The sequence below is a fragment of the Scylla paramamosain genome, chromosome 18 (assembly GCF_035594125.1).
Source record: "Scylla paramamosain isolate STU-SP2022 chromosome 18, ASM3559412v1, whole genome shotgun sequence".
Lineage (NCBI taxonomy): Eukaryota > Metazoa > Arthropoda > Malacostraca > Decapoda > Portunidae > Scylla > Scylla paramamosain.
Window position 1 is genome coordinate 14408170 of NC_087168.1, and position 21480 is coordinate 14429649.

At 37.9% G+C, this 21480-nt stretch overlaps 2 protein-coding genes across 13 annotated transcripts in view; one reads left to right on the forward strand and one right to left on the reverse strand.

The window, feature by feature from the left end:
* LOC135109137 (E3 SUMO-protein ligase PIAS2-like) overlaps nt 1-21480 on the reverse strand; it is a 144827-nt gene that overhangs the window by 38902 nt on the left and 84445 nt on the right. For 7 of the 12 annotated variants that reach the window (XM_064020237.1, XM_064020241.1, XM_064020232.1 and 4 more), the window contains one exon: nt 13400-13720. The exons of 4 other annotated variants lie outside the window; for them this stretch is intronic. The gene's annotated coding sequence lies outside the window, so the exon portion shown is untranslated. The remainder of the gene's footprint in view (nt 1-13399; nt 13721-21480) is intronic. One more of the 12 variants, XM_064020235.1, reaches the window with a different exon arrangement.
* The window catches only part of LOC135109142 (uncharacterized), a 51395-nt gene that overhangs the window by 1932 nt on the left and 27983 nt on the right, over nt 1-21480 (forward strand). The window lies entirely within an intron of this gene.

Below are 21480 nucleotides of genomic sequence, written 5' to 3' on the forward strand. Positions count from 1 at the left end.
AATTGCCAAGACAAGGAAGGGAGGAGAGGTGAGCGAGTGAGGAAAGGGGAATGGGAGGGAGGAGAATGGGTGAAAGGAAGGGTGTTGGTTGTACAGTTATCTTCATTATCTTTTTGAAATTCTTGTACCATCTTGAAATTTTGCTTAATGATGAGAATAATCATGAATATTCTCTCTCTCTCTCTCTCTCTCTCTCTCTCTCTCTCTCTCTCTCTCTAGAGAGAGAGAGAGAGAGAGAGAGAGAGAGAGAGAGAGAGAGAGAGAGAGAGAGAGAGAGAGAGAGAATATTCATGATTATTCTCATCATTAAGCAAAATTTCAAGATGGTACAAGAATTTCAAAAAGATAATGAAGATAACTGTACAACCAACACCCTTCCTTTCACCCATTCTCCTCCCTCCCATTCCCCTTTCCTCACTCGCTCACCTCTCTCCCTTCCTTGTCTTGGCAATCTCTCTCTCTCTCTCTCTCTCTCTCTCTCTCTCTCTCTCTCTAGAGAGAGAGAGAGAGAGAGAGAGAGAGAGAGAGAGAGAGAGAGAGAGAGAGAGAGAGAGAGAGAGAGAGAGAGAGAGAATATTCATGATTATTCTCATCATTAAGCAAAATTTCAAGATGGTACAAGAATTTCAAAAAGATAATGAAGATAACTGTACAACCAACACCCTTCCTTTCACCCATTCTCCTCCCTCCCATTCCCCTTTCCTCACTCGCTCACCTCTCTCCCTTCCTTGTCTTGGCAATTCCTACGTCTTCCCAATACCACGCATTGCTCTCTTTTGTTCAGGCCTTGGAATACCCACCTGTAACCTAACTATAGCGTAACATAACATAGCATAACGTAACTACCACACCTTCCCTATATTACGTATTGTTCTTTTTTGTTGAAGCTTCAGATTACTCACTTGTAACAAACTATAACATTGCTTAGTATAGTGTAACATAACTAACACAATATAACTAATATAATCATAACACTTAATTATAACCTAATTTAAATTGACGTAACAGGATGTGGCTTTAACAGTAACTATAACCTAATATGATATAACTCTTAACAGCCTCACTCACATTGGCAAATTATTGTCGGTGCTTGAAACCCATACAGTTCATACAATACTATTATATTTTTCTTACTTGTCCATACGAACCATCCACTGAATTAGCCTTTATTTGTTTATTTATTTATTTATTTTTTTTTAACCTTCATGCTTATTTATTTATTTATCCATTTTCTTGTATTTTTGTGGGAGGAAAATTAAGGAATGAACAGCAACTTAGCTTTTGTTTTTTATATCTATGTGTGCTTTTGGCCAGTTTTCTACATGCGTAAAAGAAAGAAAAACTCTCTCTCTCTCTCTCTCTCTCTCTCTCTCTCTCTCTCTCTCTCTCTCTCTCTCTCTCTCTCTCTCTCTCTAAAGACTTCTAAATAGAGCAAAATTACACGTCTAGTTGTGTAGCTTCCGCATCATACCTCATTCATGTCTAATGGCTCTTTTAGTACTGCTGCTATTTACATACTCGTGCAGGTTTTTAGTATTATCATCGTTATCATCACTATCATTATCATCCCTATCATTATCATTTACTTAATCTTAATACTCTTAGTTCCAACGTGTCTATTTATCTCTCTACAATACTGTGAACATTTTTTTTTTAATGTAGGAGGGACACCGGCCAAGGGCAACAAAAACTGAAAAAAATAAAAAAATAAATAAGTAAATAAAGGCCCACTGAGGTGCTGATCCCAGTACAGAGTCGAAAGCGTTAGTCAAAAATACAGGATGTCTTGAAACATCCCTCTTGAAAGAGGTAAAGTCAAAGGAAGGTGGAAATACAGAAGCAGACAGGGAGTTCTAGATTTTATCAGAGAAAGGGATGAATGATTGAAAATAATAGTTAACTCTTGCATTAGAGAGGTGGACAGAATAGGGGTGAGAGAAAGAAGAAAGTCTTGTGCAGCGAGGCCACAGGAGGAGAGTAGGCATGCTGTTAGCAAAATCAGAAGAGCAGTTGGCATGAAAATAGCGGTAGAAGATAGCGAGAGATGCAACATTGCGGCGATGAGAAAGGCTGAAGACAGTTGGAGGAGAGGAGTTGATAAGACAAAAAGCTTTTAATTCCACCCTGTCTAAAAGAACGGTATGAGTAGAACCCCCGTATGTATGAAGTATGTGAAGCATACTCCATACATACATGGACGGATAAGGTCCCTGTACAGAGTTAGCAGCTAGAAGGGTGAGAAAAACTGGCGGAGACGTCTCAGAGCACTAACTTCATAGAAGCTGTTTTAGCTAGAGATGAGATGTGAAGTTTCCAGTTTAGATTATAAGGAAAGGACAGACCGAGAATGTTCAGTGTAGAAAAGGGGGACAATTGAGTGTCACTGAAGAAGAGGGGATAGTTGTCTGGAAGATTGTCTCGAGTTGATAGATGGAGGAATTGAGTTTTTTGAGGCATTGAACAATACTAAGTCTGCTCTGCTCCAATCAGAAATTTTAGAGAGAAAACTTCCATTTTATTTCACAACAACAACAACAAAGCCATGAAAATCATCAAAACAACGCACTATGAATGTTTGATCTGCAATTACATTTAGCTTCGCATCATCCCAACAGGGAACTGCGTTTAGCTACATTCATTTGTTTACAGAGGTACATTTAGTTGAGGGGGGACAGAAATTAGACCCTTCTGGAGACACGCACACTTTTCCTCCCTATTACTTATGCAGGTAATCACGGGAATCTCGAGGTAATTGTATGAAAAATGTATGTTAGTGATATCTGTGTTCAGTCTTGCTAGCTCCGTTAATAAAAGGATGAAGGTAAACTACGTACACTACTGGTATCAACGTACTATTTGTTACTGTATTTCCACTTATTCCTACTTTTTATACTACTATTACTACCACCACCACCACCACCTTTACTATCCTACTATTATTCCTCCTCCTCCCACTACCACCACCACCATCATCACTACTACTACTACTATTACTACTACCTCCACCGCCACTTTCTATTGCTTTTGCTCATAATCATTTTCTGTCGTGATCTTAAATTAATTCTCTTCTTTTACCCTTTAATGTAGAAATCCGTAAAGGAAATAGTGTAGATTATTATGAATTAAAGTAATATCTCTGCCAATAAAAGCACGAACGTAAATTAGAAAGAAAAAAAAATGAGAAAGAATATAAAGGAACTGCAGAGAAATAAAGAACGTAAAAAAAAATATACATACCTGGCAATTGTAATAAAAAGAAAAGAAAATAACTGATAACTGGAAAATGAAATTATAATTTGAAACTAAGTAATAAGTACCAGACGATCTTTTACATCTAAAAAAAAAAAGTGTTATGAATAAAAATAATAATGGCGTGGAGTTAATGAAAGAAGAAAAGGAAATCACGTACAGAAAAAATAAATAAATAAATAAAGGTAGAAAATGGAAAATCAACAATGAAAAAATGAAGATAAAACCAACAATAACAAAATAACAATGCAACAAAAAGATAAAGCGAATAATCTTAAACAAACAATTAAAATACAAAAAAAGAAGAAGGAACAAATAACAAAATAATAACACAAAAAATAAGGAAAGAAAATAATCTCCAAAAAATAGTGAAAATACGATAAAGAAGAAACATAACAGAAGCGAAGCGGCGTGCGTCTGACGAACCACACGCATCCATCCATCATCCATCTATCCATCCATCATTCCATCCTTCCATCCATCCACCTATCGGCTCGACAAACAGAATTAGCGATCGACTGACATGTATAGGAATGTGTGTGTGTGTGTGTGTGTGTGTGTGTGTGTGTGTGTGTGTGTGTAATGACTAAGAGTAAGTAAATATTGTCAGATTGTAATGAGAGAGAGAGAGAGAGAGAGAGAGAGAGAGAGAGAGAGAGAGAGAGAGAGAGAGAGAGAGAGAGAGAGAGAGAGAGAGAATGGTTTTTGAGTGCACTAATGGGGACATACAGTTGAAAGAAGAGAAAGAAACAAAGAAACAAACAAACAAACAAACAAACAAACAAACAAAGGCAGGTGGGTAGGAAGGCAGACACACAGACACAGACACAGACAGACAGATACACACACACACACACACACACACACACACACACACACACACACACAAGCAGAAAAAAAAGTAAGCAAGGAAGGGAGGAGGAGAAAAATAGAGAAAAAATAAAAGGAAAGAAAGGAAGGAATAAAGGAAGGAAGGAGGAAGTATCCGTATTGTGTTTACACCTCATAATACGGTAACATATGACCCAATTGTTGTGACACTTCATCTAATCAATCGAGCAACACCTGAGAAGAAAACCTTGATATGGGATGTATGTCTCGAGGGAACGTGGGAAGGTTGGGGACATTGTATATAAAGTACACGCCTGTGCAAGCCTATATACACTGGGTTGTGGGGGCCTATTTCCCTGACAGGATCTTATTGTCCGTTACCTTGATGTATGAGAAGGTTATTTCGCCTCTGTATATGGAGACTTGGTCAATGAAGTGTCTTAGTAACCACGACAAACACGGATGAGGTCCACTGGTGCTGCGTAAGGCAAGGCGCTGCAGGAAGAGACATGATCTACCACGACTTCCCCTAAAGCGTGAGGAGGATACAGCGAAGGGCATGGAGTCATCTGTCCCCCCAAAAAATAATTGTTTCAATACCATTTGGCACAACTTTCCTTAATTATTAACCCCTTTGAGACATCTTTTCTTTTCGCCCAGCTACATCCAAACACTATACTGGCTAGAAATTGCAAATCTCTTATTTTTATGACTTTTTTTTCTTGTGGATGTTTAGAAAAATTCCATACATTGCTTTTAGTGCTGTGAATTGTTGCATACCTCAGTGAAAAAGCTAGTAAAATTATTCCAAGAAGCACAAAGAATATATAGGCGCAGATTCTGAAAGGCTTTGTCCTCTCACCCGGACTCTCTCCAAAGGCCACAGTTCTCATAAGCGCTTTCCCCATAATCAGTGCAGAATCCGTATTGCATTAACAAGACTCGCAAAAACACCTTTGAAAATCTCTACCATTTGCAGAAAGAGTCGATATAAGTCGCTGAAACGTTTAAGAATACAAATACAGTCCATGATCTGTTTTCTCTTCACATACTCATGAGAAACTTGCTTCCTAGTTATGTACTTAAATGTTTTAGTGGGTTCCTGTGCAAAAAAAAAAAAAAAAAAAAAAAAAAGAGTAAAATAAAATAAAATAAATACGACAAAAAATAAAATAAACAAATAAATACAATAAATAAATAAAAACTGAGAGACAACGCCCTTAACTACACTCAATGATTAACTTATAGAAGTGTTGGAAAGCATAAAAATCCTGATTACCCAAGAAAGCAGAGAGGGTGGGGAGACAGGAACTAATTTACATGAACATCACGTTGGAAATTGGTAAGGGAGAGCAGGTTATTAAGTAATTAAGAGCAAACCAGCGTGTGGGAATAAGGGAAAGTGACCCTTGTGCGTTTATGGGTCAGGGGCAATTAAATGCAGAGAAGGGAACACTAGAAAACAGGAAATGATGTAAGGCGCACTATGGAAGGTGGAGACTGGGGACACTAGTCACATTGGAGCTGCATCTAACATATAAGGAGGGGATGTGGAATGAAGTATCGGTGCCACTGTCAAGAGAACAAGACTGAAACAATTATAAATAAGTGTGAAATATCTAAGTTCGGTTTCCTGGCTTGTTTTGCATTTCATGGCTTTTACTCGTACATGATCACCGTAGTATCTCGTAGATGATAGGAAACTGCATTCATTCCAAATAATGCAGCTCATTCTTTGGTCTTTTGGGAGAGGCAAGTTGAGCGGCTTTCTCTCTCTCTCTCTCTCTCTCTCTCTCTCTCTCTCTCTCTCTCTCTCTCTCTCTCTCTCTCTCTCTCTTGCCGTTGGACAGTTTCCTTTACACAGAAATGAGTTAAAAAATTACAAAAAAAGAAAAAAAGAAAAAAGGACGTAGAAACACAGCATCCGTGTATCTAGAAATATAAAGTAGATTTATCTCAATGAAATGGCATTCCTACTTTCGCCCCCACCAAAAAAAATGATAAATAAATAAATAATAACAATAATAATAATAATAATAATAATAATAATAATAATAATAATAATAATAATAGTGATAATAAATAAATAAATAAACAAATAAATAAGATAAAAATAATAAAAAAATCCCCAAAAATGTCTCCTTAATGTTGCGATTTTTTTTTATAAAGTCTTGATCAATAGTCAGTAACAGACTACATTTTGCCTCCACTGTCTTTAGTATTTGCCTTTTTTCTTTCTTTTCTTTGTGTGTGTGTGTGTGTGTGTGTGTGTGTGTGTGTGTGTGTGTGTGTGTGTGTGTGTGTGTGTGTGTGTGTGTGTGTGTGTGTGTGTGTGTGTGTGTGTGTGTGTGTTAAGGAGTCTGGCAAAGGGCACAAAGATTACAAAAAAATAAGCTCGCTAAACACGTCGCTCCAGAAAGACAACTGTGGAAGGAGAATCCAAAAATAGTTGGCCAATTTATTTTCGGAGGTGTCTTGATGCTTCTGTAATCTTCTTGAAATCTCCTTAGAAAACATGACGAGTGATAAATTCTTATGAGATCAGATGACTTGGGATTGTGGGGACACACTGAATACGGTGGGAATGAACAAAGAAAGTTACTAAAAGACTTCTAACCGTGACTGTTTAGCTGGACACGAGAAACAGCGTTCAGAATGATTCACTACAGAAGGTTACTCTATTCCTAACCGCCCCTCTGCACCGGGGTACAAAAAAACTGAGTCTGGGGTGAAGGAATGCAGAAAATTACTTTATTTGTGATCGTGAATGTTTAGTGGGACAAAAGAAACAGCGTCCGGGGTGAAAAATGCAGAAAATTACTCGATTTATGAATTTATTAGAATAAAAAAAAAAGCCTTCAAAGTTAATATATAGCAAATTCCTCGACTTATGGCAGTCACTCCCATACGAACAAGTGCAGGAAGTTACTCTATTTTCGACCGTGACAGACACCGCGATACAAGACACGGTATCTGGAGTGAAGGAATCCAAAAACACTCGCCTTCTAACCGTGACTACACCAGGACACGAGAAACAGTGTGCGGGGCGAGTGAATGCAAAAACCTTACTCTATTTCTGACCGTGACTGACGCCGGTATATAAGAAACGGCGTCTGGTGCGAAGGAATGCAAAAAGTTGGCATATTTTTTGACCCCGACTGTTCAGCAGGAGGAACAGCGTCCATTGTGGAGGAATGCAAAAAAAAACCTACTCTATTTCTGAGCGTGACTGGTTTAGCCGGATACAAGCAGCAGCGTATGAGGTGAATATACAGAAGGTTACTTATTTCTGACCCTGATTGTACAGCAGAATAGCACGAGAAGCAGCGTCCAGGAGGAGTGATTGGAGAAAGTAACTTCTGACCGTGCCTGTTTAACGAGAAGTAACGTATAAGGTGAATATAAAGAAGGCTATTCAAATCCATGACCCTCATTGTACGGTGGAATGATAGAAACAGTTGGTGGGACGAGTGAAAAAAAAAAAAAAAGAGTATTTCTGAGCGTGGCTGTTTATCGGGACAGAAGAAGCAGCGTCCTTGGTGAGAGTGAAACCTGATCACCTGGGAAGAGATATTCATTGGGAAAAGCATTCACTGGGTATTCATTGGCCAGTCGAACCATCCCACTACCTCCACGGAGCTTAATGTATCGGAAATGCAGCGTGTATATATCGAGCCCTCCATCCCCACGAGAGTTACAGCGTGATAACCATGCCGCCTTCACTCCTACGCGGCGAGAAATCACTCCGGCGCTGTGCTAAATCTGAATCCAACGCCGGGAAGCAGAAAATGCCTGACGGAGACCCACCACCACCACCACCACCACCATCACCAACACCACGGCAGCGCCCGATAAGAAATCAATGCAAGATGAGCAACAACACCTACAAGAATACCAAAACCCAATACTGGACCGGCATGCGAGGGAATTGACGACGACCAGCCAGACTCCACAACACCTGATGCTGCCCTTGGTGACTGTACGTTGGAGACTCATACCTAGATCGTTTTTCTTTTTTCCTCTTTTTTTTCTGTAAGAGAGACACTGGTCTAGGGCAAGAAAGAGAAAAACAGATACTAACTGGACTGACGCAAAAATAAAACAAATGAAAAATAAATAAATAAAAATCAATAAAAGAACGGACGTCACTACATACATGAAAAACAGACATAAATAACAGGAGCTTCTTACGTGAAAAAACAATTACCAGTTAAAACGGACAAAATCACACGCCAGCCCGCCAAGTTACCGCGAACGCTGCTCAGTCAAGGTGGCGCGTCCCAATCCCTTACGAGACGGATCTAATCACATGATGGAGGATCCGCACGCAACTGTTGCCCTGCCCGTGACTGGCCTTGAACCCGCCACCTGGGAGCAGTTCTGGCTATCACGGTGCGGAGGAAGCTGGGCAACCTGAGACATTGACCGGCTGAGAGGGAAGCGAGGGTGTGGGAAACTAACGCAGAGGGAAAAGTAAAATAAAACAAAATGAAGATAATAACCATGAAAAATTAATACATACGAAGGGAGGGGAGCGGTCTGAGGCACTGACTGTCTGAAGGGGAAACGAGGGTATGATAAATTAACAGTGAAAAATGCAATTAAATAAAATAATAATAAAATAATAACGCAGAGCAATTCTTGTAATCACGTTACAGAGGAAACTGGGCAATCTAATGACTCTGATTGGCTGAGAGGGAAGCAAGGGTAATGGGAAAGGAATGTAGTGGAAAAAAATAAAATAAGATGAACAATAACAACAAAATAGATAAAAGAGCTTGGAAAATTAATACATACGGAGAAAGATGAGCGACTTAAAGACACTGATAGCCTGAGAGGGAACCAAGAGTAAGGGAAGCTGCCGTAGTGAACAAATAGAATAAACAATAACAAAATAACGCAACGAAATAAAAAAAAAGACAATAATCTTGAAAAATGAATATATACGGAGAAAGATAAGCGACCTAAATACACTGACTAGCGGAAAGGGAAGGGAGGGTATGGGAAATTAACATAGTAAAAAAAAAATAAATAAATAAAAATAACAAAATAATAACGCAACCAAATAAGTAAAGACAATAATTTTGAAAAGTACATACATTGCATACATAAATACATACATACATACATTTACACAAACCGAACAACAGACCAGAGAAAACGCTATGTAAGTACAAGAATTTGAGGAAAATCTGATATGTACTGAAAACAGGAAATTACAAGCTCACCTCAGTGTTGCATGCATGCGTGCACACATGTATATGTATGTGAACTAATAGGAAGGGAAATTACTGAGAAAAAATTACAAGACTTTACAGAGAATGACAAGACTAGAAGAAGAAGAAGAAGAAGAAGAAGAAGAAGAAGAAGAAGAAGAAGAAGAAGAAGAAGAAGAAGAAGAAGAAGAAGAAGAAGAAGAAGAAGAAGAAGAAGAAGAAGAAGAAGAAGAAGAAGAAGAAGAAGAAGAAGAAGAAGAAGAAGAAGAAGAAGAAGAAGAAGAAGAAGAAGAAGAAGAAGAAGAAGAAGAAGAAGAAGAAGAAGAAGAAGAAGAAGAAGAAGAAGAAGAAGAAGAAGAAGAAGAAGAAGAAGAAGAAGAAGAAGAAGAAGAAGAAGAAGAAGAAGAAGAAGAAGAAGAAGAAGAAGAAGAAGAAGAAGAAGAAGAAGAAGAAGAAGAAGAAGAAGAAGAAGAAGAAGAAGAAGAAGAAGAAGAAGAAGAAGAAGAAGAAGAAGAAGAAGAAGAAGAAGAAGAAGAAGAAGAAGAAGAAGAAGAAGAAGAAGAAGAAGAAGAAGAAGAAGAAGAAGAAGAAGAAGAAGAAGAAGAAGAAGAAGAAGAAGAAGAAGAAGAAGAAGAAGAAGAAGAAGAAGAAGAAGAAGAAGAAGAAGAAGAAGAAGAAGAAGAAGAAGAAGAAGAAGAAGAAGAAGAAGAAGAAGAAGAAGAAGAAGAAGAAGAAGAAGAAGAAGAAGAAGAAGAAGAAGAAGAAGAAGAAGAAGAAGAAGAAGAAGAAGAAGAAGAAGAAGAAGAAGAAGAAGAAGAAGAAGAAGAAGAAGAAGAAGAAGAAGAAGAAGAAGAAGAAGAAGAAGAAGAAGAAGAAGAAGAAGAAGAAGAAGAAGAAGAAGAAGAAGAAGAAGAAGAAGAAGAAGAAGAAGAAGAAGAAGAAGAAGAAGAAGAAGAAGAAGAAGAAGAAGAAGAAGAAGAAGAAGAAGAAGAAGAAGAAGAAGAAGAAGAAGAAGAAGAAGAAGAAGAAGAAGAAGAAGAAGAAGAAGAAGAAGAAGAAGAAGAAGAAGAAGAAGAAGAAGAAGAAGAAGAAGAAGAAGAAGAAGAAGAAGAAGAAGAAGAAGAAGAAGAAGAAGAAGAAGAAGAAGAAGAAGAAGAAGAAGAAGAAGAAGAAGAAGAAGAAGAAGAAGAAGAAGAAGAAGAAGAAGAAGAAGAAGAAGAAGAAGAAGAAGAAGAAGAAGAAGAAGAAGAAGAAGAAGAAGAAGAAGAAGAAGAAGAAGAAGAAGAAGAAGAAGAAGAAGAAGAAGAAGAAGAAGAAGAAGAAGAAGAAGAAGAAGAAGAAGAAGAAGAAGAAGAAGAAGAAGAAGAAGAAGAAGAAGAAGAAGAAGAAGAAGAAGAAGAAGAAGAAGAAGAAGAAGAAGAAGAAGAAGAAGAAGAAGAAGAAGAAGAAGAAGAAGAAGAAGAAGAAGAAAAGAAAAGCTGAAGGAAGAAAAGAAAGAAAGAAAGAAGGAAGGAAAAGGAGGAGGAGGAGGAGGAGGAGGAGAAGAACGAGAAGAAAGAAAAAAAAATAAGAAGAAAGAAGAAGAAAGGAGGAGGAAAAGCAGAAGTTACACCTGAAAACATGATTGTTGTTGTTGTTGTTGTTGTCATATCACCACCACCACTACCACCACCACCACCACCGTAATGAAACCATACACCTTGTTAAGTGGATTAGTAGAGCAATGACCTTATGAATATGTGAAACCCCTTCCTCTTACTCTTTATCATAGTAGTAGTAGTAGTAGTAGTAGTAGTAATAATAATAATAATAATAATAATAATAATAATAATAATAATAATAATAATAATAATAATAATAATATAACAATTACAAGGAAAACGACAACGACGACGATGATGATGATGATGATCGTGGTAGTGGTGGTGGTGGTGGTGGTGACGATATAATGATGGCGATGATGTCAGCGGTGGTGGTGGCAGTTTTTCTTCTCTTTTTCATGTAGGAGGGACACTGACCAAGGGAAACGACAACAATAAGAACAAAAAAAAAAAAAAAGACCCACAGAGATGCTAGTCCCAAAAAAGTGTTGACAGTAGTGGTGGTGGTGGTAATGATGATGGTAATGGCGGTGGTGGGATGGTGCATAGCGGTGGTGGTGGCGGCGGTGTGGCAGTAGGGACAAGGTAATGGCGGGGTGGAGCAGAGTGTCAGGAGAGTCAGCAAGATGATGGATTGAGGAGCTGTCACGCTGATTATTCCGCCACGACAACGAATTGAATGTCAGGCAGCGTTACATCATCATCATCATCATCATCATCATCATCATCACTAACATTCATCACTGTCACTTACTATTTTTGTCATCATTATCATCAGTTATTCTCCTTTTACTTTTCTACTTTTATTCCCTTCCTCCTTCTCTCCTTGTCATCATTATTTTTATCAAGGTTTTCCGTTAAAATAAATAAAAAAAAACTCTTCTTTTTTAGTCGTCTCCTCCTATTCATCTCCTCCTCCTCCTCCTCCTCCTCCTCCTCCTCTTTTTTTTTCAATATTCAGAACAATCAGGTTTGCTCTAAAAAAAAAAATAAATGAATGGAATACCAGCAAATCTCCAGATCAATATTACTTGAAAACAATAAAGAAAAATAAACAGCAGCAACAATAGACACATCAAATAAATCCATAACAATTTTTTACACGATATTGCACAAACTGTAACACGTCACTTATTTTGATTCCATTCATTTCATTCACTCATTCATGTGTCGACGCATTCATTATTTGCTTAAACTCCTCGTAATTTAAGCTTTCATTTGCAATTTTGACTCGTATTGGCCATTTCAACGCCATTTATTTAGAAGACTAATGGTTATCAATGTGTGACAGGCAGGCCCGCTTAGTGCGTGTGTGTGTGTGTGTGTGTGTGTGTGTGTGTGTGTGTGTGTGTGTGTGTTTGCGTGTGTCACGGTCACCTGTTACCCGGTCGAGGCGTCATTACTAAATATTGGAGAGAGGAGGAGGAGGAGGAGGAGGAGGAGGAGGAGGAGGAGGAGGAGGAGGAGGAGGAGGAGGAGGAGGAAGAGGAGTGAAAGATGGAGAATAATGTCGAGGAGGAACGAAGAAGGAGGAGGAGGAAGAGAAATTGATGAAGGAGAGGGACTAAGAATGCATGGAAGAGGAAGAGGAAGAACAGGACCAAGAGAAGAGGAAGAGGAGCTGTTTGTCAGGAAAATATTTGTAACACACACACACACACACACACACACACACACACACACACACACACACACACACACACACACACACACACACACACACACACACACAGAGAGAGAGAGAGAGAGAGAGAGAGAGAGAGAGAGAGAGAGAGAGAGAGAGAGAGAGAGAGAGAGAGAGACGCGGAAGTGATTTATCGTAGAGCAAAGGTGAGAGAGGGAAAATGAGTGAGGAGGAAGTCACGTACTCGTTCTCTCTCTCTCTCTCTCTCTCTCTCTCTCTCTCTCTCTCTCTCTCTCTCTCTCTCTCTCTCTCTCTCTCTCTCTCTCTCTCTCCAAACTACACTTGCGCACGACACTCCTTATAAGACACACCTAAGAAAAAGAAAGTAAAAAGAAAATTGAACAAGGAAAAAAAACATTGAAGTAAGGAGAATAAATGAAGCGTGAATAACCAGGAAGAAGAAGAAGAAGAAGAAGAAGAGGAAGAAGAAGAAGAAGAAGAAGAAAACGTATTGTACATAAATTTCAAACAATCCAAATAACCGAAGGAAAGAATTAATTAATCGTATATTGTAAAGCTTTAGTATCTTCACTCTTTCCTTCCCTCCTTCCCTCCTTCGTTTCTTCTTTCCTTCGTTTCTTCTTTCCTTCGTTCCTTGTTTGCGTCTTACATGTTCTTTTCATTACTTCTGGTCTCCTTGTTCCAGTTACTACCTCCTCCTCCTCCTCCTCCTCCTCCTGCTTCCTCCTCCTTCCTTCTCCTCCAACACAGATCCATAGTTGCATTAATCTCTCAGACATGATAACCTCCTCTTACATACATACATACTAATATACATACATACATACATACATACATACATACATACAGTGACCAACCTCCTGCAGTTTTCATCCTGTCCAAGAAGACACGTTGATATTTTTCTTCCTCGTTGTTTTGTTGTTGTTCTTTCTCCTCCTTCCTTTCCTTCTCCTCTGAAAAATTTCTCCTACCTTGACATTTTTTTACTTCTCTTCTTTCTTCGTCTTCGCCTTCTTCCTTTTCTTTTTTATCTTTTTCTTCTTCTTCTTCTTCTTCTTCTTCTTCTTCTTCTTTATACCTCCTCTTTGGAAAAATTCAGCATAAATCCATCATTATCTCGTCCTCCTCCTCTTCTTCTTCTTCCTCTTCCTCTTCCTCCTCCTCCTCCTCCTCTTTGCCTGCATTGACCGGTCGAGAGGAAAGAAAACACACATATGTACATAATCCACATACATACATACATACATACATACATACATACATAGTACAGAGAATTTAGTTGAAAAAATTACAACAAAAGAAAGAAGGAAAACGCTCATTTATCATCAAGGAAAAGGAGGAGGAGGAGGAGGAGGAGGAGGAGGAGGAGGAGGAGGAGGAGGAGGAGGAGGAGGAGGAGGAGGAGGAGGAGGAGGAGGGATGGAATGTTAATGAAGGGAAAGAAGGTAATAATCCAATGAAAAATATTAAGGAAAATGCGAAAGAAGGAAGTGAGGAAAGTAGATAAAAGATATGAAGATAACAATGAAATGAAGGGAAAAGTGAAGGAAAAATAAGGAAGTAGTGTAGATCAGGAGAACTAAATTAATGGAATGAAGGAATGAAGGAAGTAATGAAAAAGTGAATGAGAAAGGAAGGAAAACAAAAGAAAGAAGGAATGTTGAGAATGAACGAAAGAAGGAAAGTAGATCGAGAAAAGAAAATGAAGGGAATGAAATAAGTAAAGAAGGAATGAGTGAGAAAAGGAAGGAAAACAAAAAAAAATACTGAGTGAAAGAACGAAGGGAGATGAAATTTGAATCAGAGTTAAAGAAAAAAAATAAAAGATAATGGAAAAGATAGGAAAAAACGGAATGAGAGGGAATTAAGTGAAACAGGAAGGAATGAAGGAAGGAAGGAAGGAAGGAAAGAAGGAAGTAAAAATATGTGTACTGGAATTTGCTTGCCAACGCTCCAATACCTACCTGTGTGTGTGTGTGTGTGTGTGTGTGTGTGTGTGTGTGTGTGTGTGTGTGTGTGTGTGTGTGTGTGTGAATAAAAAAGTAATCCTTGTTTCAGTTTATGTAGTTTTAAGTAGACCGAGTGCGGGATAGTGAAAAGACACGCAGACACACAGACAGGACATTGACACAGACTTACAAACAGACGGACAAAGAGACAGACAATCAGGCGTACAGGCAGACCGATTCGCAGACAGACTGGTATACATAGACAAGTAAACTGAAAAACAGATAGATATAACTTAAAAAGAGATTGATAAAGACAGATATATAGATAGACAAGTGTGAAGTAATATAAACAGATAGATTAAATGAGTGATGGATGGACAAATTGAAGCAGATAAACATATTGCGTGCTAGATTCATAGGCAGATACAACGGTAGATAGATAGATAGATATAGATAGATAGATAGATAGGTAAACTGAGATAGATAGACAGACAGACGGATACAGTGAAAATCAACAATCACGTGTTTAAACCACCAGATGTAAAAAAGTAATCACAATGAATGTTTGTAATTATTGTGTGTGTGTGTGTGTGTGTGTGTGTGTGTGTGTGTGTGTGTGTGTGTGTGTATACTGACATGCATGTGCGTGTACAAGCGTGCGCTTTCTCATGTACGGATCCATGTGCTTTCGTGTGTGTGTGTGTGTGTGTGTGTGTGTGTGTGTGTGTGAAAGAAAAATACTTCTAATCCTTTAATAATTAATAATATCTTGACACACACACACACACACACACACACACACACACACACACACACACACAGAGAGAGAGAGAGAGAGAGAGAGAGAGAGAGAGAGAGAGAGAGAGAGAGAGAGAGAGAGAGAGAGAATACCATTGTATCTATAATGTATACCACCGCTTCCTTCTCCTGATATGCATTCTAAATATACGTTCTCTCTCTCTCTCTCTCTCTCTCTCTCTCTCTCTCTCTCTCTCTCTCTCTCTCTCTCTCTCTCTCTCTCTCTCTCTCCATGTCATGTCGTGTTGAACAGAAGGTATGTAAGAAACTAATAAAAAATGACCTGCATAGAGAGAGAGAGAGAGAGAGAGAGAGAGAGAGAGAGAGAGAGAGAGAGAGAGAGAGAGAGAGAGAGAGAGAGAGCGTTTGTAGACAAGCTGTGACAAAAAGAGGGAGAAAACTAGAAAAAAAGGTAGGAAAGAAAAATTAAAGAAATGAAGGAAGAGAATGAAGGAGAAGGAAGGGAGAGAATTTAAGTATAAAATATAAGAGGAGGAAGAGGAGGAGGAGGAAGGGAGAGAGAGGAGGTTAGTGATGCAAGGGACAATAGAAACAAAGAGATGAAAGGATGGACAGGCAAAAGAAAGAAGAGGTGAGAGGGAGAAGAATGGAAGGGAAGAGGACGAGAGGGAAAGGAAAGAGGAAGGGAGAGGGAGAGGGGGGAGGGAAGGACAGGACACTCCCTCTCTGACTAACCGTAATTCCTGTTCCTGGAAAGTGTACAGCTGCTTACACGCTAGTACATACACACACACACACACACACACACAGCACACACACACACACACACACACACAAGAAGAATACGGTGTTAGGAGAAGACAATTTTTTTAGGCATACTCCTGATAGCTCAAAAGAAAACGAGGATAAAATGAGAGGTGCATAATCAATAGCTACTTTTATGCAGAAGGCTAGAAGTAAAAAACGTAACTAACAGAATAACATAGTCCCCCCTTGAAAATGAAGATGGCGCTCACGTTTTTCTTTTACTCGCTCTAGTAGCCGGTAGGCAAAGAGACAAAAAAATCTCTTTCTCACAACATTTCACGCCAATCAAAAGCCAACGTACCCACTTATCATCCATGTATCGAATGACCTACTGCGCACCCACACTTCCTGCGTCTAAAATAGCGTGGGACAACAGCCGACCACTTAGTTATCACGTATTATGAGTAAAGAAAAGGGCGAGCTGTGGTGCGCTAAAATATGCTGTAATATGTTGTCAGTCTATACTTTGAGTGTGTCAGTGATATTTATATGCAGGGTGTTAGTTGTTTTGGAAGAGATGTTTGTGTGGTAGTGACATGTGTGGTTCTAGTGATATGTGTGGTTGATAGATGGCGTTAGTTGTAAGGTGTGTGGTTAGGTTAAAGGTAAACGGTTGGGTGCCATAATACGTACGAGTATGCATTATTTATTTATTTTTATTTTTTCTCATGGTCTGATGTTTTCCTATTGTTCTTTGCTCTGTGTTGTTGTTAGTTTGTTTTTTTTCTTTGTTTATCTCTTCTTTTCTCCTATTCTATTTTTTTTATTACTCTTATTTACTTTCATTCCTCCTCCTCCTTCGTCGTCGTCATCTTCGTAATCAGTTTCTCTAAACACTATATTTTTCCCCTTTCTTGGAGCTGTCTACTATATTTTTCCCCTTTCTTGGAGCTGTTTTTTTTTTTTTCTATCTGTCTGTCTGTCTGTCAAGTCTAAAGTTTCTCACGTCACCTGGAGTCTATAATTTCAGGTGATCAGGAGTGCGTTCGTACCTTTCCTCCTCCTCCTCCTCCTCCTCCTACACCTCCTCTTCCTCCTCCTCCTCCTCCTCCTTCCCCACTTCCACCTCTACCTCCACCACCTCCGGTCAATACAAGACAACTTCACACTCATAACACTGTACACTCACACACACACACACACACACACACACACACACACAATGATAAGAATTCTAATACTATGTGACAACTCGAACAATGATATTTCTCTCTCTCTCTCTCTCTCTCTCTCTCTCTCTCTCTCTCTCTCTCTCTCTCTCTCTCTGTTGCGTCACCGGGATTACGAGCCACAATTAACCTGACCGCCAACAGCCTTGCCCAATGGGAGCACCGCATTCATGGTAACGACACACGCGGTGGCGGCGGTGGTGGTGGTGATGGTGGTGGAGGAAATTACAACTAATGCTATTCCTGCAACTTCCATTCTTTTTGGTTGTGAGATGGTGGTGGTGGTGGTGGTGGTGGTGATGATGGTGATGGTGGTGCTGCTACTACTACTACTACTATTACTACCACGCAATGATAATAATAATAATAATAATAATAATATCAATAATATCATTATTATTATTATTATTATTATTATTAATGATAACTACTACTATTATTGCCACCACCACATAACAACAACCACTACTACTACTACTACTACTACTACTACTACTACTACTACTACTACTAAAACTATTACTACTACTACTACTACTACTACTAAAACTATTACTACTACTACTACTACTACTACTACTACTACTAAAACTATTACTACTACTACTACTACTACTAAAACTATTACTACTACTACTACTACTACTACTAAAACTATTACTACTACTACTACTACTAAAACTATTACTACTACTACTACTACTACAACTACTACTACTACTACCAGACTAACAGCCACAGTTCAACATATTTTGCCAATATTTACAATCATCAATAACTTAAAAGACAAGATAAACAGCGAATATATTTATATATATATATATATATATATATATATATATATATATATATATAATATATATATATATATATATATATATATATATATATATATATATATATATATATATATATATATATATATATATATATATATATATATATATATGACCCAGAAAAAAATACACTAATATGTAAAAATGTATCGGTAAAAGTATTAAAGATAAGAACAGAGACCAAATAACACAAAAATGTCACCAAAAGAAGAGACAAGACAAATTATTCACATCACTGTCGCGGAAATTAGAATGATTAGTGACGGTGATGAAAAAAAAACAAAGAAGAAATATATTAATAGTCTTTCATGTCACACCCGTGTTGGAGAAAATGAAAAGATGAAATGTGTTAAATAGATAATGAGTGATAATGGAAGGGAAATAAATGCGTCTTAGTTTGCTGGTGACAGAGAGAGAGAGAGAGAGAGAGAGAGAGAGAGAGAGAGAGAGAGAGAGAGAGAGAGAGAGAGAGAGAGAGAGAGAGAGAGGTATGCGCGAGCTTTACGTTCCAGCGAGTTGAACCTGGAATTTCTCTCTCTCTCTCTCTCTCTCTCTCTCCAAGCAGAGCACAACAAGAACGTCAATAGAAAAGATTTTACACTTTCATGGAATAGGGGAGAAGGAAACATCTTCACTACTGAATAACATGCAAAAATGAATTTCAGCACCATAGCACATTACAGGGATTACAAAAAAAAAAAAAAATCGTTCCTCTTAGATTGTTTGATTTTATAACTCAAAACTGATACTGAAAACATCTACTACTTCTTAGGATTGTTTAATTCTATTGTTATACATGAATATTTAAAACATTTAGTAGACGATCATTGATGAGTTAATATCTTTTTTTTTTAATGTAAGAGCGGATTTAACCAAGAGTAATCAACAAAAAAAAAAGGCTGAAAAAGATCCACTGAATAAGCCAATCCCTGAAAAGTACAATCGAAAAGATTATTGAAAAAAAAAAAAAAATAGCAACCTTTCATGAACGTTATTAGAAGTGCTGGTTGTGTAGAGAATCAGAGAAGCAGAAATGAGGTGATAAAGTATACGTGATTTACATATAGATGAGTGACGATAAGATAAATGAGATAGAGAAGAGCGGGTGATAAGTGCGTGCCTGTGGAGACCCGAGGAGCCGCACCACTTGATGTAGAGTGACGCAATGGCTAATATTAAGGTGAGGGAGTGCCACTTTTGAGACACGCTGTTGTAGGAGTTTAAATGAAGAGAAAGAAAAAAAGAAACAACGAATAACTATGTACTACTACTACTACTCGTACTACTACTACTACTACTACTACTACTACTACTACTACTACTACTATTACTACTACTACTACTACTTTTCTTTTATTTGCTCTATAACAACCAAACATCAATAAGAAAACATCAACAGCAACAATAAAACATCATCATCAACAACAACAACTACTACAAACAAAAACAGTTACTACTACTACTAACAATAGTTCAACAAATTTGCCAATATTTCTTACCGTCAAGAACAGAAAACAAAAACAAATATGAAAGAATATGAATGGAAAAGTCAGGTAAGAATAGAAATAAGAGCGATAACAATAACGACACTACATTTGAAATAATAGAATAGAGTAGAAAAAAGGTATAAAAAAACGAAATAGCCAAGGAAGATAATAAAAATAAAAAAGTAAAAGCGATAATAATGATGACGCCATAAAACAACAACAACAACAACAACAACAACAACCACGCCTCGTCAGCCTAACCACCGCCACACCAAACAAGCAAACAGTAGTCAGGAGAGGCATTGGCGGGGCTGTAAAACGCAGGGTCCAAAACCACGTAAATTACAGACGCACGCTCGACCTTAATACCATAATTGACTGTTACCTTCACCACCACCACCACCACCACCACCACCAGCATTCAGGTCTTTAGCACCATCACCACCATCATCATCACCACTACTATGACTATTATCTGCATCTGTAGCAAACCAAACCACAACCACTACGACTATCACCAACAACAACAACAACAACAACAACAACACCGTCATCACCACTACAACGATTACCACCAGCAGCACCCCGGTCACCATCACCACCACCATTATTACTACCAATACCTGCATTATCACCACTACTACTACTATCACCACAGTCATCATCACCACCACTGTTACTACCGCTATTACTATTACAGCCATCACTATTAACACAACACTCATCACCACTACTATTCCTACGTCATCACCACTATCACTACGGCCTCTTTCTTTCACTATTGACATCACCGCAATTACAACACCGCACTAATCACAACTACTCTCACCACCACCATCACCACTACCGATACAAAGAGGTATGTAGAATATGCTTCTCCTTCCTTCCTTCTCCTCCTCCTCCTCCTCCTCCTCCTCCTCCTCCTCTCTTATTAGGAAGACTTACTGTTCTCTAGTCTATATTTTGGTTATTTTTATCTTTTCCTGATGTCACTTGAGGAATTTTGAAATGTTAATGTTCAGAGAGAGAGAGAGAGAGAGAGAGAGAGAGAGAGAGAGGGAGAGAGAGAGAGAGAGAGAGAGAGAGAGAGCGGAAAATTTCGACAAGCTTATACGTGCATGAAAGAAAAAAATGCAGATTCTAAAAGTGGAAGAAAAAATTGCAGTAGTAGTAGTAGTAGTAGTAGTAGCAGTAGTAGTAGTAGCAGCAGTAGTAGTAGTAGTAGTAGTAGTATATAATAGTAGTAGTAGAAGTAAGGATAGTAGTAACAAGAACAATAGCAACAACAACAATAATAATAAAAAAAAAAAATAATAATAATAATAACTAATAATAATAATAATAATAATAATAATAATAATAATAATAATAATAATAATAATAATAATAATAATAATAATAATAAATAAAGTTAATCATATTTTTCATCTCTTCTCTAGTTTCCCCTACAATCAATCTTTTTCATTTAACTCCTTCGGTTCCTTATGCTCCTTTTGCAATAACCATGTTCGTGTGTTCGTGTGGGTATGCATTGATTACAGACAATAATTAAATCGCGTGACAGACACGTTGATAACAAAACATTCTGTGATATTTTTTAATTTAATCTTTTAATATCCGTAGATTATTTTTTTTCTTATCTATCCTCTGTTTGTTGTTGTTGTTGTTGTTGTTGTTGTTGTTGTTGTTGTTGTTGTTGTTGTCCTCTTACTATTACTGCTGCCACCACCACCACCACTACTACTACTACTACTACTACTACTACTACTACTACTATTACTGCTGCTGCTGCTGCTACTGCTACTACTTTATTATTACCATCACCATCACTACTACCAATACTAATTTATCTTCTTTTAATTTTTCTTTTTTCTTTCCTTTTCTTTTTTTTCTTTCCTTTTTCTTTTTCTTTTCTTCTTCTTTCTTCTTTC